Source organism: Balaenoptera ricei, chromosome 1 (genome assembly GCF_028023285.1).
Source record: "Balaenoptera ricei isolate mBalRic1 chromosome 1, mBalRic1.hap2, whole genome shotgun sequence".
Taxonomy (NCBI): Eukaryota; Metazoa; Chordata; class Mammalia; order Artiodactyla; family Balaenopteridae; genus Balaenoptera; species Balaenoptera ricei.
The window spans coordinates 186,224,109-186,242,011 of record NC_082639.1 but is presented as its reverse complement, the minus strand read 5'-3'; positions in this window follow the sequence as shown (position 1 = coordinate 186,242,011).

Sequence of the window (17,903 nt, the reverse complement as noted above, 5' to 3'; positions counted from 1 at the left end):
CAGATTCAGACCCATATTTCTGGAACAGTACAGGCAAACTGATCTAACTGCAATTCTACAGCCTCATGGATTCTACTTACTGTTCAAGCAACTCTCTTGGTTTGCAAACCGACCCACCCTGCCAAGACCACTCAATGACTGACTAGTTCCCAAAATTTTTAAAGTACTTTGCCTTAATTTACTTCTTTCTGAGACACTCCCCAGTTCCTTTCTTATATGTTCTCTGTTGCTTCACTAAGCAAGACAAACTGTTTAAGTAGAGGGGTGTTTCTGTTGGCAAGTGGCTGGCGAGCTTCTAAAGAATGAAAGGTTCTACTCGATTTGGCCAAGATCCTCACAGCTACGGACTTAGGTAGTGGAAGCACTGACAGTTGACTTTTCTTTTTGTAATTCAAGTGCCCAACTTAAGCTTTGATTGCCGGTGTCCACTTCAAAGAGGCATCCACTGCAACAAAGTGGATCTCCAATAAACACAAAACACACTGCCAACCACAGGACTAGATAAAGAGCCAGGACAACTGGGCATACATGACCTCCCCCCACCTCTCACCAGGAATCTCCTTTGATTTAAAGATCCTGGTTGATTTAGATAACTGGCCACTTGTTCCCTTTCCTTCTTTCCTTCTTCTTCTCTCTCCCTATGCTTTTAATAATGGCTCTGATATTTTAAATTTGCTAATAAAGACTAAGCCTGGGAAACCCTAGACCCTCCCCTTCAACCCCAATAAAAGCAGATCCCCCGACCCAAGCTCACTCTTCCTCTCTCTACCTGTGACCTCACTGGGTGCCCCCTGGAGTATCTTGTATGCTCCAGTGCTTGTAAATACTACATTTTCTTTTCCTTCAAAGTTTCCTGATGGTTATTACCGAGGGGCATCTTAAAATCATAAGAACCACAAGGGTCAGTCCAGTGGTAACATTGGCTTGGAAAAGGGAGATGTCTGTGGGAAGTTCACCTGGGGCCCAGGTGAGACACCTCAGGCATTTCTAGCCAATAACATTATAATCGATAGGCTGAGACCAGCACAAAACAACTCAGTAATAGGGTTTATATCTAAGGGTCTCAAGCCACACAAAGCTAACTTATCCATCACAGGTTCTACGCTGAATCAAAGCATTCAACAACAACAACAACAAAAAACAAGGATTAAACCATTAGCCACTGTAGTTGCTGATCAATAATGCACCCTGGGAGGAAGTTAGGATGAAAAGCAGGATAAGGAACTCTGTGTTTGGAAAAACAGGCCCCTTAGATACTTAGAGATATCTCAGAAAAAATTGTGAACTCAGATTCTTGCATCTTCCCATTCACAGAAAAGCACTAAAACTTACTAGAGATATCTGTGCTTTGTGACTGGCAAGTAATCTTTTACCAAGATGTATGCTTAACTGCACACATGCCCTAGCCAAAAATTCACATACAAACTGGCTTCTCCCCTACCCCTTGGAGCAGTTCCCTTTGAGTTACTGAGAGTCTGCATCCCTGGCTAGAGTCCTTAATAGGGTCCCTGAATAAAATTTAAACTCACAACTCTTATGTTGTGCATTTTTCTTTAAGTCAACAAAAACTTTGGATATTTCATTGATTTCTTCAGGGTTGAGTTTATTTATTTTATCCTAGGAATAAATTCCCCCATGTCTCTTTGGTTGTATAATCAGAATTGTACTTATTTTCTTTGCTGAATGTCTGTAGGAACATGGCTTTGCTACTAACTATTCTGTCTGCGTGTCTACTGGCTAAATGGTGTATGTCTATTAAACTAAGTTCACAAGGCAGGAGACAGAGAGAAAATATATTGGTCTCCTGAATTCATCTCAAGGAATACCAAGTTAAGTTCCCCTCAGACTGGTATCATTAACATAAACTACCTGAGGGATCTTTTCAAAAGCTTATAAAGATGTTTCTGCATCTTTACTGTATACGAGTAACTGGCACTGAAAGAGAACTACTCTGCACATACTCTGCTTTCTGGAAAGATGCTGATTTCTGCACCAAGACATTCTCAAGTGATGCTTCACTTTTGACTGTCAGTCATTTCTTTATGAATTCATTGCTGACAAACTTGTACTTCCTCCTGAGTGGACATTGTAGTATTCTCATTCTTGTGTTTATCTTTCTAAATGGCATAACTTCAAGCACAATTATAAATTTCAGTTACCATTTGGGGAAAATTTTAACATGAGATTTTCTATAAGAAATTTTCTCAGAAAATACTAATATTTTAACTATTTTAGTTCTGAGGCAAACTTTTCTGTAGAAGATCAACTCTGAAAAGAATGTCTTAATTGTGATTTAAGCTAATGGTCTTGATTATAAGATTTTGGGTAGGAAAGGGATTGGAACTCTTGGAGCATTTAAACAAGATTTTAAAAGTCTGTAAATACTTGATTTATAAATAGAGATATTTATAAGTTGAGTGAAAAAGTCCATGTAACATCTCCAAAAAGTATGACTTTGTACAAATTACATGGGCAAATAATATTTGTTTGCAAACAGCTTTCTTTCTACCTAATTCTACTATAGTTTAATAATACTCTCTTTATATATGCCTAGAATTTATTTCCTCATGTTTAAACTTTCTAGATCTCATTTATTATAAATTAACAGTGCCCACATATATTGTTTAAAATTAGAAATATATATATACCTATGTTTAACCAAATATAATAATTATCACAATGGATTTTTTCCCAAATGTCTGGTTTTGTAAATCTCTTAAAATGTTATAAACAAAGAATTAGTATGTCACTGTAAACTGTAATCTCAACATCTTTAAAGTCCACAAATTATCATGACATTGAGTTAATTGATAATCTTCAATCCAAGCCTAAAATCATTGTAATACTTCTCCTTGTATTTAATACAGTATAAAGTAGCCATAAATTAACAGGTAAAAAGATGGGTAAGTAAATGCTTTTGCACTATGTGAATGTTCATGCTAGTTCTGAAGGAACTTAAAAGGGTGGCAGCATATATAGGTAAGGGTCACCAATGTGATTTTGTTTATAAAGAAAAAAGAGTATAATTTTGTCCTAAAATAAAAAGTGTTCACCTGTTCCAGAATAAAGGAGATTAAGACAGAAATTTGAAAGTATAGCATAAGTATAGACTGCTTGGTGGGAAATAAACTTTATTTTTGTAAGATTATACAATAATACCTACAAAAATGAGATGGAGAGAATCAAATTGGTTGAAATTTTGGAGAAATTTGGCAAAATATAATGATAACATACATATAAGGTTATAAAATTCACCATGTATTATACAACAAATGAAAACTCAATCCTTTCTTAAATAATGTAGAAATACAAAGGTGGCAATTTCTGCTAGGCAGGGAAAAATCTAAATAGTATTAATAAAATCAGAAAAACAGAAGAACCCTGATTCCTAGTTTGATGGGAACATTCCTAACTCATGGATAAAAGAGGAAAATCAAAATGGCAGGAAAAGATATTTATTTGTGACATATTTTAGTTTATGTAAAAGCAATTTTTATTGCAACTCTCAAAAATATTCTCTTAGTTCATTTGTGAAAAGTTTTCATTTGGTTTCACATATATATATAAAATCAGATTATCTGAAGCAAACTTTTTTTTTCTTTCTGATCATTTATCTCACTGTTTTTATTATTGTTTTTACTTCTCTTGTTTTACTTGCTTATCTCCTTCATTAAGTCCCTCAGAATGGTGCACAAAGAGAATATTTAGAGAATCTGTATGTCATAAATTATTTTTGTTACAGCCTCTTGTATACTTTCTAGCTTATCTCAACAGTGTTTCTTAAACTCAGAACTACTGGTGTTTTGAGATGGATAATTTGTTTGGGGACCTGCCCTGTAGGATGGCTAATGCACCTCTATGTTCATAGCAGCACTATTCACAATAGCCAAGACATGGAAACAGCCTAAATGTCCATCCACAGATGAATGGATAAAGAAGATGTGGCATATATACAATGGAATACTACTCAGCCATAAAAAAGAATGAAATAATGCCATTTGCAGCAACATGGATGGACTTAGAGATTATCATACTAAGTGAAGTAAGTCAGACAGAGAAAGACAAATATCATATGACATCACTTATATGTGGAATCTAAAATATGACACAAATGAACCTATCTAAAAAACAGAAAGAGACTCACAGACATAGAGAACAGATTTGTGGTTGCCAAGGGAGAGGGAGTGGGAGGTTGGGATTAACAGATGTCAACCATTATATGTAGAATGGATAAACAACAAGGTCCTACTGTATAGCATAGGGAACTATACTCAATATCCTGTGATAAACCATAATGGAAAAGAGTTTTAAAAAGAAAAAAGAAAAACATCTCAGGCCTCTACTCGTTAGGTACCAGAAGCTCTAACAAACTCAGCTGTGTGCAGATGTTGTCAAATGTTTCCTGGGGAAGAGTGAGCAGTATTTTTCCTGGTTATATAGAATTTCCTGCTCTGTGTAAGTAGCCAGTATCCTAAAGGGCCTCCAAAGATTCCTGCCTCCTCCTGCTCACATCTTTGTTAGGTCACTTGCCTCATGTACTGGCGTTCGTCTTTGCAGCCAGTAGTATTCGGCAGAAATGATGGTATGCCACAACCAACATTAGGTTATAAAGAGACCACAGCTTCCACCTTGGGTTCTCTTTCTTGGATCACTTGCTCTGAGGGAAGCAAGCAGCCCTAAGGAGCGAGCTCACATGGTGGGGATCTGAAGCCTCTGAAAAATTCAGTGAGGAACTGAGGCCGCCAAAAACCAAGGGAGAGAAGTAAGAAGCAGATTCTTTGGCCCCAGTAGAGCCTTGATATGACTATAGACCCAGCAGCTAAACTCAACTCATGAAAGACCCTGAGGCAGAACTACCCAACCTAACTGTTACCGAATTTCTGATCCACAGAAACTGGAATATGTTAAACATTTGGTGTTTGAAGATGCTAAATAGTGGGGTAATTCATTACACACCAATTCTTAATTTATAAAATCACTAATTCCTGAGAGGCATAGTTTTTTCAGCTGTGCCTTTACTCTGTCTATTGCTTTAATGTCTTAGGTTTTATTTCTGTCTACAGTTGCTCCAACTATTTTTATGACCAAGGTATAATGACACCTTTTCTTTGAAGACTACACTGCAAGGAGAGTCTGTTTACATTTCTATTACATAACTTATTACAGTTGTACTGTTTATGTACATTTGGTTGTTATTTTCATTAATACCTGTTTTTACATTGAGCCAAGTGGTGAGTACATAAGAATGAACAAATTGTCACAATGTGGAAAATTAAATAAAGAAAAACATAGAGTAAACCCAAATCTAGGAAAACAAAAATAAAACGAAAGACACCCTACTGACTGGGAGAAAATATTTGCAAATGATGCAAATTTTTAAGCCCTGACAAGGGCTTAATTTCCAAAGTATACAAACAGCTCATACAACTCAAGAACAACAACAACGAAAACCACATAATCCAATCAAAAAATGGGCAGAAGACCTAAATAGACATTTCTTCAAAGAAGACATATAGATTGCCAACATGCACATGAAAAGATGCTCACTATCACCAATTATTAGAGAAATGCAAATCAAAACTACAATGAGGTACCTCCTCACAACAGTCAGAATAGCCATCACTAAAATGTCTACATATAACAAATGCTGGAGGGGGTATGAAGAAAAGGGAAACTTCTTACACTGTTGGTGGGTATATAAATTGGTGCAGCCACTATGGAGAACAGTATGGTGGTTCCTCACAAAATTAAAAATAGAGTTGCCATATTATCCAACAAGCCTACTCCTGGGCATATATCCAGTCAAAACTATAATTCAAAGAGATACATGAAACCTATGTTCATAGCAGTGTTATTTACAATAGCCAAGACATGGAAACAACCTAAACGTCTACCGAAAGATAAATGGATAAAGAATATGTGGTGTGTGTATATATATATATATATATATATACACACACACACACACACAATGGACTATCACTCAGCCATAAAAAAGAATGAAATAATGCCATTTGCAGCAACACGGATGGGCCTAGAGATTATCCTACTAAGAGAAGTAAGTCACACAGAGAAAGGCAAATAACATGCGATATCACTTATATGTGGAATCTAAAATATGCCACAAATAAACCTATCTACGAAACAAAAACAGACACACAGACATAGAGAACAGATTTGTGGTTGCCAAGGAAGTGGGAAAGGGATGGATTAGGAGTCTGGGATTAGCAGATGCAAACTATTATGTACAGGATGGATAAACAACAAGGTCCTACTGTAGAGCACAGGGAACTATATTCAATATCCTGTGATAAACCATAATGGAAAAGAATATGAAAAAATGTATATGTATATATGTAGAACTGAATCACTTTGCTGTACAGCAGAAATTAACACAACATTGTAAATCACCTATACTTAAATAAATTTTTTAAAAAAACTGAAAACAAAGCAATGGTTCTGTCAGATGATATAAATCTCTTCATAATCACAGCCATTCCATTTTAAAAATACATACAAGTTAGAGCCCGTGGAAAGACCAGAGTATCAGTTCACAGATTCACAAGCCAGTAATGAACCTGCATTTTAATTTCAGCAAGCAGCTGTCTGTTAGGTGTGTGGGCTTGGAAAATGCATTTAGGTTTTAGTGATAATAATAAATAACCCCAAGGTAACCTAGGATATAGTAGATACTCAGTAAGTTCAGTTTGCTTTTCCTTCTTTTTTTCTATTAAATCATGTTATATACCATTTTTTTGTAAAATATCCTCACATTGAACTTTTTTCCATGCTCCCTGGTTCTGCCTATTCATATCTAACGATTCACAGTGTTTCTAAGTATTATCTTTTACAGTGATTTCACCCTGAATGTGATCATTTATCCTCTGAAAGTCTAAGATCCTCATGGGTCCTTTAACATAACATAATGCATGTTTTGTCTTGCTTTGTTCTCTTTCTCACATGCACTTCAATTTCTTCTCAAGACATGTTTTTCAATTCTTTGTTCTTATTCTCACCAAATAAAATGTTGTTCAGCACAAAATATATAATCAATACATATATAAAAATTGAATGATTTCTATTTTGTTTCAGTGGCTGTATCTCTACAAGGTAAGCAAGAAATGACAATGATAATATACTTTCCTTGGATCTAATATTTGATAACTCAAAATATGATGAGAATTTTTAACAAAAAAATCATTGCACTGAAAGAGTAGCAATTGTGGTTCCTTTTACTTAACGTGACTTTTACTAGGTGTTCTATTGATGGTAATATATAAGCAAGGAGCTAAATGTATAATTTTCTAACCATGGGAAATGGAGCTTTATTTTCACTCTATGCTTCAAGATTAGAATGACATTTTGAGACATTCAAAAGTCAGATACATTTGGTCACTGATGTTATTTTCAACCATCTATAAGGGTGCCTCCTTTAAAATGTGTTCACTTTGGCCCTAATCACAATATGCAATCTTTTTCCTAAAAGCAACTTCATTTGATATCACAGCATAGAACCATTCACATTGTGAAGCACATTGTGGAGAGATTCAACAGAACCTAATAAGCTCAAACAGCTGTCAGAGCTTTTGTCAGAAAGCTGTATTATTAATCTATTATACCATTTGATTACTAGTGTTTCAAAGAATGCAATTCACTTTCCTCACAGATAACACATTGCACTACAAAGCCTTCCATATTCTCAAGCCCAATCAGAAGCTACTTCTTCCATATAATCTTCCCTGATTTCCCAGTTCAATAAGGAGCCATTTTGCCCCTGCCTGCCCCACACAGTTATGCTAAAGATCTATGTTTACCTTGAATAGAAGTTGGTCCCGTCCATGTATTCTTTGGACTATCACTTATATAACTTTGTATATTTATATGTGTGTGTTTATATGTGAAAGGATGTTTTAATTATTTTAGAGGGGAAAGTTTTGAAGAATGACTCTGCTTTTCTTACTGACAGTGGAAGAGTCACTAATATACTTAAAATCCTGTTCATTATATTATGAATGTTAAACCTAGAAGACACTTAAATATGAAATAATTTAAACATGAAAATCTCTAAATAATATTCACACTGACAGAAAGTTTATTTATGTGTGTGCTTATATGTAAAAGGACACACACACTTGAAAAGGTCTAAATCATATTCACATTCATAAAAAGTGTACTTCCTTAAAAGTGGAAATTAACAAATAAAGACTTTGGATACAGATTCACTGGATTTAAAGGCAAATTTAAGCATATAATCTGTCCTCAGATGGTGTAAAATAAGTTTTTAAAATCTGGCAATTAAAAATTCCGTGAGGTAGCATCCCAATATCTAGTAACTCACTCTCATTGTTGAAAAATTACTATAAACTATAAGAACTTTCATTATTCCCTGGAGTTTATTTTATAATCCACGATAATCTAGAACTTTTTTCAATTGAAATGATATAAAATGATTACATCTCATTTTATTTTCTTACTTATCTAACTCTGTATTTTACTTATCCTTTCGTGTTTTTTTTTTTACCTCTCCTTTAAAAGTAAAAAGGTTATCTGGGATTTTAATATTTATTTTCTTCTCTACTGCAAGTTCTATTTATTTATATTAAGGTGAGATACTTAGGAAGTCATGAGGCTAAAAGCGTATTGATGAAACTCCAACAGAGAAATATGTTCTAAAAGAATATTGGAGAAACCACTCAAAAATGACATAATTATCTGGTGGAAAAGGAGGCAAAGGAAGAGGAAGAACTTGGATAGTAATTGTTAAAAGGAAGAGGAGTATGAAACAGCTACAGAGGGCTCCCACTGCAGCACTCTGGTTTTCGTCCTGCACCCACTCCTGTAGCCTTTGTGTTTTATTCAGAGGGTCTGCTAAGTCGACAGCAGCCCTTAAGTAGTGATAGATGAGGCAGAAAATTCAGAATGCAAGAGAGGAGACAAAAGAAGCACCTATGCTGGGAAGGTCTGCTATGTCAGTGGAGGCCGAGTCCAAAGGAAAATCCCCTCTGCTTCCAACATTCAAGCTCTATTTACAATAGCCAGGACATGGAAGCAACCTAAGTGCCCAGCATCGGATGAATGGATAAAGAAGATGTGGCACATATATACAATGGAATATTACTCAGCCATAAAAAGAAACGAAACTGAGTTATTTGTAGTGAGGTGGATGGACCTAGAGTCTGTCATACAGAGTGAAGTAAGTCTGAAAGAGAAAAACAAATACCGTATGCTAACACATATATATGGAATCTAAGAAAAAAAAAAAAAAAAGGTCATGAAGAACCTAGGGGCAAGACGGGAATAAAGACACAGACCTACTAGAGAATGGACCTGATGATATGGGGAGGGGGAAGGGTAAGCTGTGACAAAGTGAGAGAGTGGCATGGACATATATACACTACCAAATGTAAAATTGATAGCTAGTGAGAAGCAGCCGCATAGCACAGGGAGATCAGCTCGGTGCTTTGTGACCACCTAGAGGGGTGGGATAGGGAGGGTGGGAGGGAGGGAGACGCAAGAGGGAAGAGATATGGGAACATATGTATATGTATAACTGATTCACTTTGTTATAAAGCATAAAAGAACACACCATTGTAAAGCAATTATACTCCAATAAAGGTGTTAAAAAAAAAAAAAGTGTACCAACACGTACTTCAACAAGTACCAGGACACTTAATATGGAACTGAATACACATCACATCAGGCACTGACCATTTTAAGGAATAAAGCATGAGGCATTGCACGTGCAAGGAATTCATTGCATAGCTATGGTTCCTGAAGATTTCTATTTTTTAATGCAAACGTTCCACCTAAGATTTACATATGAGCAAAATAATAGTCCCATTAATTAAATATGTTAACGTTATTCTGTGGCACAGATAGCTGTTTGGCATTTTAGAGATCTGCACCAGCAGTGAGCTGGGAACACAGTCGCTGCTCCATAAATTACATTACCGAAGAAATTAATGATTAAAACGTGCATGTATTATGCGACAGTATGTTTGTTGTAATAAGTGAATGAACAATATACTATGGTCAAAATTCTTGTTCTTATATTCCCTAATTTTGCAATACATTCACAATTGTGTATATTTAAAAAAATCTAGTCTCATCAGATATGGTTATAGAAATGGTAAATGGCTAATAACTGAACCGGCAATTGAAGATGGCAATAATAATAACCAGAGCAGAGTGCCCAAATTTGGTTTGTGGCTGCCAGCAGATTCTAAGGACATTTTGCTTTGTATTGTTTTGCTTTATTTATTTTAGGAAGACAATTTTATATGCTGCTACTTGGCTGCAATTAAATTCTCTAGAAAGATTCCAAGGGGAGCAAAAGCATCAATGGTAAATTATCTTGGGAAAATATAATACCTTCTAATACTTCTGAGTTTTTATAATTCTAAGAACAACAAACATATACAAAGAGTAAAAAAGAAAAAATTAGTTAAAAGTAAATACATGAAATTATAAGTGAGTATCAACTAGGAACATGACACATATGCTGTGTTTTAATATTTAATATTTAAATATTCCTAAATATTTTAGGAAGAAAATGAGTCGTTGAGGAAACCAGGAAATCATGTGCTAACCCAGAAAAAAATTAGCATTTCTGTAATGCTGTGTATTTGGAGATTTTGTTACTTTCACAACATTTACAATACAAATATTTCCCTTGGGATCCTGTAGGTTTAAAATGGAAGTGAAGTACTCTCAACTGATATTTAAATCTTTTTCTTTCTCTACCTCTAATACCCATACTCTTTCCCATAATTTTGTCCATAAAATTTCATAACCAAATACATAAAAGTGAATTGAATCTAAAAATGTTACAATCCAATAAAGTAAAACCGAGACTCTTTGAAAATAATTGTTATTTAGTATATTTAGAGTGCTATGCTCACACAAACTTTGGATTATGTGCCTGGTGTATTAAAAGCATATTGCTGATATAAAGAGAATTAATTAATATAGTAATGTGAAAATTATTATTCCTCATTAGTACATTTCTCACTGATTCTAAAATATATTACTTTTCTCCTGCTCCACTTCTTAACCACTCATTTATTCTTTTATTTAAACAATAATTACACACATATATTATGAATACATTTTAATACTCTCTACTAGAGAAGCTGTAAATAAATTACAGTTTCCAAACAATGCTAGACATAAGTAAAAATGGTGACATTTGAAGGTATTTGCCCTAATGAAGCAGTTCCTGCAACGTTGCTCAGGAGAGGTAATGTTTACTATTCTTTTTGTTTGTTTTTAATACAAGATGCTCTATGTGCAAAAGAAAGAAATGACTTCCTCTGACAGAGTCAGATATTTGAGATTGGAAGTAGCCTTCATTCTCTCACTTTAAAGAAAACAAATGACTTAACCCAAGGGCTTGACAACGGCAAGGTAATTGGCGGAACTTTGGCAAATTAAGTGTCTATGTAATGTAGATACCTATTCTGGATTATACATAGAAGACCATGTTAGGCTATGCATTAATGATAACAGAAACATCTTTTTCATATGAATAAAAGTAAAGATAAAATCTTATGAGTCCTTTAATACTAAGAAATCAGTAAATACCTTGATCTCTACGGTCATATAAAAATTTTAAAAGTTAAGTAGAGATAAAACATTGAACTGTAATAGTATCATATAATTTTTCTGTATACTTCTTTGCATTTTCCTAATTTTTTTTCACTTTGTTATGGATTACTTTTTTCAAAAGAAAATCTAACACATTATTCTTAAAAGTTTAAGTTGCCTAAGTGTCATTTAAAATCAAAGTTACTAAAATAGCTTGAATATAAGAATACATTAAATGATGCAATATTTCAGTTCCTTTATAAAGTGAAGGAAAGTCTCTAGTGAGAGTTGGCATTTTAAGACTAATGTGATCTTCTAGCTTTAAGTTTGTGTTTATTAACAAACAGTGTGAAAATGCAATGACTCACCTGAATTCTGAAGCAAAGTATCCTGAATCAGCATAGAAATTTAACTGCAGCAAAGACAGAATCTGAAATTAAAAATGTCACAATTTACCTTGTTTGTTCAACCACGATTCACCATTTTCTGCAATGAATTAAGATGGTTCAATATTTCGATATCATTATATAGAAATTTATCTGTTTCTATTGTATACAAAATTATTAATGATCTTAGTCTTGAAAGGGTAAGATGTATAATGTTAAAGAATTTTTAAAAATTCTATCCTAACACCTTATAAAAGGAGTACATTCCTAGGTATTTATTTACATGGGAATTCTTTATGGCTGTAGAACAAATAACAGGTATGCTGTGATATTTTAATTGAGATTCTAATGAGCTACCATGACTACTTATAATTGCCTGTTGTTAGAGAAATATTCTGAAAGAAATATATTCAAGAATTACTATTATTATTTCTAAGAATGAAGTATGATTTGCTAATGTATTTGGGCAATTAAAATGCTTCTCATAAAAATTCTGCCAGTCGTGTGTTTAAGCTTGGTGCATAATTATGACATATATGGAGTAAAGTACAGTTTGTTTGGGTTTTTAAAACTATTTTTTCTGTGATGAATCTATATACCCAATCCATAGTCTTTATTATACCCTCCCTTACACAATTTGTTTAATCCAATATCAGTGTATACATTGCATTTCCCTCATTCCCAAACTGTTTCAAATTTCTTTTAACCTGACAGCAGATTATCTCTATGTATCATTTAATTTCATTTGTACCGTCTCTCTATCAATCACAAGAGCTGGCACAGAAGTCACCTGTTCCTGCTAGTGTGTTGGTCAACCTGGAAAATGACCTTCAATTAACTCTTCAATGAGTTCTTTCAAGAAAGCACTCAACAATGTCCTGAGGATGTCACCAATTACTTGTGTTTGTGTGCAGGTGACTGGTGACTCCAGAGCAATGTGAGTGACCCCGAGAGCATAAAAATCCCTCTGAGGCCACAGATATCTCAAGTAAATACTTATATTAAAAACAAAGGTAATAAATACTCAAAAATCATCACTTTCACATTATTTCACTGCATTTTACTATTATCTATGCGTGTCCTGATATAAGTGATACAGTTGAAATTTAATCTGTCCTCCAATTTTACAACCATTACAATAAGCTCCTGGGCTGGTCTGAAGTCTTGTGTCAATGCAAAAACTGAACCAGGCAAACTTAGATAAGGAAGACTTAATTTAAGACTATTGCAATAGGGGACAGTTGCCAGAACTGAGTCTGAACTCAACTCCCACGGAAATAAAAAGCAAAACATCATATAGCATGAACAAACAACAAGGTCCTACTGTATAGCACAGGGAACTATATTCAGTATCGTGTCATAAACCGTCATGGAAAAGAACACACAAAAAAAGAATGCTTATATGTGTATAACTGACTCACTTTGCTGTACAGCAGAGATTGTCACAACATTGTAAATCAACTATACTTCAATAAAAAAATAAATAACATTTTTTAAAAAAGCAAAACGTGATAGGGTTTTTTTTTTTTTTTTTAAACATCTTTATTGAAGTATAATTGCCTTACAATAGTGTGTTACCTTCTGCTTTATAACAAAGTGAATCAGTTATACATATACAATATGTTCCCATTTCTCTTCCCTCTTGCATCTCCCTCCCTCCCACCCTCCCCATCCCACCCCTCTAGGTGGTCACAAAGCACCGAGCTGATCTCCCTGTGCTATGCGGCTGCTTCCCACTAGCTATCTATTTTACATTTGGTAGTGTATATATGTCCATGACACTCTCTTACCCTGTCACATCTCACCCCACCCCCTCCCCATATCCTCAAGTCCATTCTCTAGTAGGTCTGTGTCTTTATTCCCGTCTTGCCACTAGGTTCTTCATGGCCTTTTTTTTTTTTTTTTTTTTTTTCCTTAGATTCCGTATATATGTGTTAGCATACTGTATTTGTTTTTCTCTTTCTGACTTACTTCACTCTGTATGACAGACTCTAACTCCATCCACCTCATTACAAATACCTCCATTTCATTTCTTTTTACGGCTGAGTAATATTCCATTGTATATATGTGCCACATCTTCTTTATCCATTCATCTGTCGATGGACATTTAGGTTGCTTCCAGGTCCTGGCTATTGTAAATAGAGCTGCAATGAACATTGTGGTACATGACACTTTTTGACCTATGGTTTTCTCAGGGTATATGCCCAGTAGTGGGATTGCTGGGTCGTATGGTAGTTCTATTTGTAGTTTTTTAAGGAACCTCCATACTGTTCTCCATAGTGGCTGTATCAATTTACATTCCCACCAACAGTGCAAGAGTGTTCCCTTTCCTCCACACCCTCTCCAGCATTTATTGTTTCTAGATTTTTTGATGATGGCCATTCTGACCGGTGTGAGATGATATCTCATTGTAGTTTTGATTTGCATTTCTCTAATGATTAATGATGTTGAGCATTCTTTCATGTGTCTGTAGGCCATCTGTATATCTTCTTTGGAGAAATGTCTATTTAGGTCTTCTGCCCATTTTTGGATTGGGTTGTTCGTTTTTTTGTTATTGAGCTGCATGAGCTGCTTGTAAATCTTGGAGATTAATCCTTTGTCAGTTGCTTCATTTGCAAATATTTTCTCCCATTCTAAGGGTTGTCTTTTGGTCTTGTTTATGGTTTCCTTTGCTGTGCAAAAGCTTTTAAGTTTCATTAGGTCCCATTTGTTTATTTGTGTTCTTATTTCCATTTCTCTGGGAGCTGGGTCAAAAAGAATCTTGCTGTGATGTATGTCATAGAGTGTTCTGCCTATGTTTTCCTCTAAGAGTTTGATAGTGTCTGGCCTTACACTTAGGTCTTTAATCCATTTGGAGTTTATTTTTGTGCATGGTGTCAGGGAGTGTTCTAATTTCATACTTTTACATGTACCTGTCCAATTTTCCCAGCACCACTTATTGAAGAGGCTGTCTTTTCTCCACTGTGTATGCTTGCCTCCTTTATCAAAGATAAGGTGACCATATGTGTGTGGGTTTATCTCTGGGCTTTCTATCCTGTTCCATTGATCTATATTTCTGTTTTTGTGCCAGTACCAAACTGTCTTGATTACTGAAGCTTTGTAATATAGTCTGAAGTCAGGGAGCCTGATTCCCCCAGCTCCATTTTTCGTTCTCAAGATTGCTTTGGCTATTCGGGGTCTTTTGTGTTTCCATACAAATTGTGAAATTTTTTGTTCTAGTTCTGTGAAAAATGCCAGTGGTAGTTTGATAGGGATTGCATTGAATCTGTAGATTGCTTTGGGTAGTAGAGTCATTTTCACAATGTTGATTCTTCCAATCCAGGAACATGGTATATCTCTCCATCTATTTGTATCATCTTTAATTTCTTTCATCAGTGTCTTATAATTTTCTGCATACAGGTCTTTTGTCTCCTTAGGTAGGTTTATTCCTAGATATCTTATTCTTTTTGTTGCAATGGTAAACGGGAGTGTTTTCTTAATTTCACTTTCAGATTTTTCGTCATTAGTGTAGAGAAATGCAAGAGATTTCTGTGCATTAATTTTGTATCCTGCTACTTTACCAAATTCATTGATTAGCTCTAGGAGTTTTCTGGTAGCCTCTTTAGGATTCTCTATGTATAGTATCATGTCATCTGCAAATAGTGACAGCTTTACTTCTTCTTTTCCGATTTGGATTCCTTTTATTTCTTTGTCTTCTCTGATTGCTGTGGCTAACACTTCCAAAACTATGTTGAATAATAGTGGTGAGAGTGGGCAACCTTGTCTTGTTCCTGATCTTAGTGGAAATGGTTTCAGTTTTTCACCATTGAGGACAATGTTGGCTGTGGGTTTGTCATATATGGCCTTTATTATGTTGAGGAAAGTTCCCTCTATGCCTACTTTCTGCAGGGCTTTTATCATAAATGGGTGTTGAATTTTGTCGAAAGCTTTCTCTGCATCTATTGAGATGATCATGTGGTTTTTCTCCTTCAATTTGTTAATATGGTGTATCACATTGATTGATTTGCGTATATTGAAGAATCCTTGCATTCCTGGGATAAACCCCACTTGATCATGGTGTATGATCCTTTTAATGTGCTGTTGGATTCTGTTTGCGAGTATTTTGTTGAGGATTTTTGCATCTATGTTCATCAGTGATATTGGCCTGTAGTTTTCTTTCTTTGTGACATCTTTGTCTGGTTTTGGTATCAGGGTGATGGTGGCCTCGTAGAATGAGTTTGGGAGTGTTCCTCCCTCTGCAATATTTTGGAAGAGTTTGAGAAGGATAGGTGTTAGCTCTTCTCTAAATGTTTGATAGAATTCACCTGTGAAGCCATCTGGTCCTGGGCTTTTGTTTGTTGGAAGGTTTTTAATCACAGTTTCAATTTCAGTGCTTGTGATTGGTCTGTTCATATTTTCTATTTCTTCCTGGTTCAGTCTCGGCAGGTTGTGCATTTCTAAGAATCTGTCCATTTCTTCCAGGTTGTCCATTTTATTGGCATAGAGTTGCTTGTAGTAATCTCTCATGATCTTTTGTATTTCTGCAGTGTCAGTGGTTATTTCTCCTTTTTCATTTCTAATTCTATTGATCTGAGTCTTCTCCCTTTTTCTCTTGATGAGTCTGGCTAATGGTTTATCAATTTTGTTTATCTTCTCAAAGAACCAGCTTTTAGTTTCATTGATTTTTGCTATTGTTTCCTTCATTTCTTTTTCATTTATTTCTGACCTGATCTTTATAATTTCTTTCCTTCTGCTGGCTTTGGGGTTTTTTTGTTCTTCTTTCTCTAATTGCTTTAGGTGCAAGGTTAGGTTGTTTATTCGAGATGTTTCCTGTTTCTTGAGGTAGGCTTGTATTGCTATAAACTTCCCTCTTAGCACTGCTTTTGCTGCGTCCCATAGGTTTTGGGTCGTCGTATCTCCATTGTCATTTATTTCTAGGTATTTTTTGATTTCCCCTTTGATTTCTTCAGTAATCACTTCATTATTAAGTAATGTATTGTGTAGCCTCCATGTGTTTGTATTTTTTACAGATCTTTTCCTGTAATTGATATCTAGTCTCATAGCGTTGTGGTCGGAAAAGATACTTGATACGATTTCAATTTTCTTAAATTTACCAAGGTTTGATTTGTGACCCAAGATATGATCTATCCTGGAGAATGTTCCATGAGCACTTGAGAAAAATGTGTATTCTGTTGTTTTTGGGTGGAATGTCCTATAAATATCAATTAAGTCCATCTTGTTTAATGTATCATTTAAAGCTTGTGTTTCCTTATTTATTTTCATTTTGGATGATCTGTCCATTGGTGAAAGTGGGGTGTTAAAGTCCCCTACTATGATTGTGTTGCTGTCGATTTCCCCTTTTATGGCTGTTAGTACTTGCCTTATGTATTGAGGTGCTCCTATGTTGGGTGCATAAATATTTACAATTGTTATACCTTCCTCTTGGATCGATCCCTTGATCATTATATAGTGTCCTTCTTTGTCTCTTGTGATAGTCTTTATTTTAAAGTCTATTTTGTCTGATATGAGAATTGCTACTCCAGCTTTCTTTTGATTTCCATTTGCATGGAATATCTTTTTCCATCCCCTCACTTTCAGTCTGTATGTGTCTCTAGGTCTGAAGTGGGTCTCTTGTAGACAGCATATATATGGGTCTTGTTTTTGTATCCATTCAGCCAGCCTGTGTCTTTTGGTGGGAGCATTTAATCCATTTACATTCAAGGTAATTATCGATATGTATGTTCCTATTCCCATTTTCTTAAATGTTTTGGGTTTGTTATTGTAGGTGTTTTCCTTCTCTTGTGTTTCTTGCCTAGAGAAGTTCCTTTAGCATTTGTTGTAAAGCTGGTTTGGTAGTGCTGAACTCTCTCAGCTTTGGCTTGTCTGTAAAGGTTTTAATTTCTCCATCACATTTGAATGAGATCCTTGCTGGGTAGAGTAATCTTGGTTGTA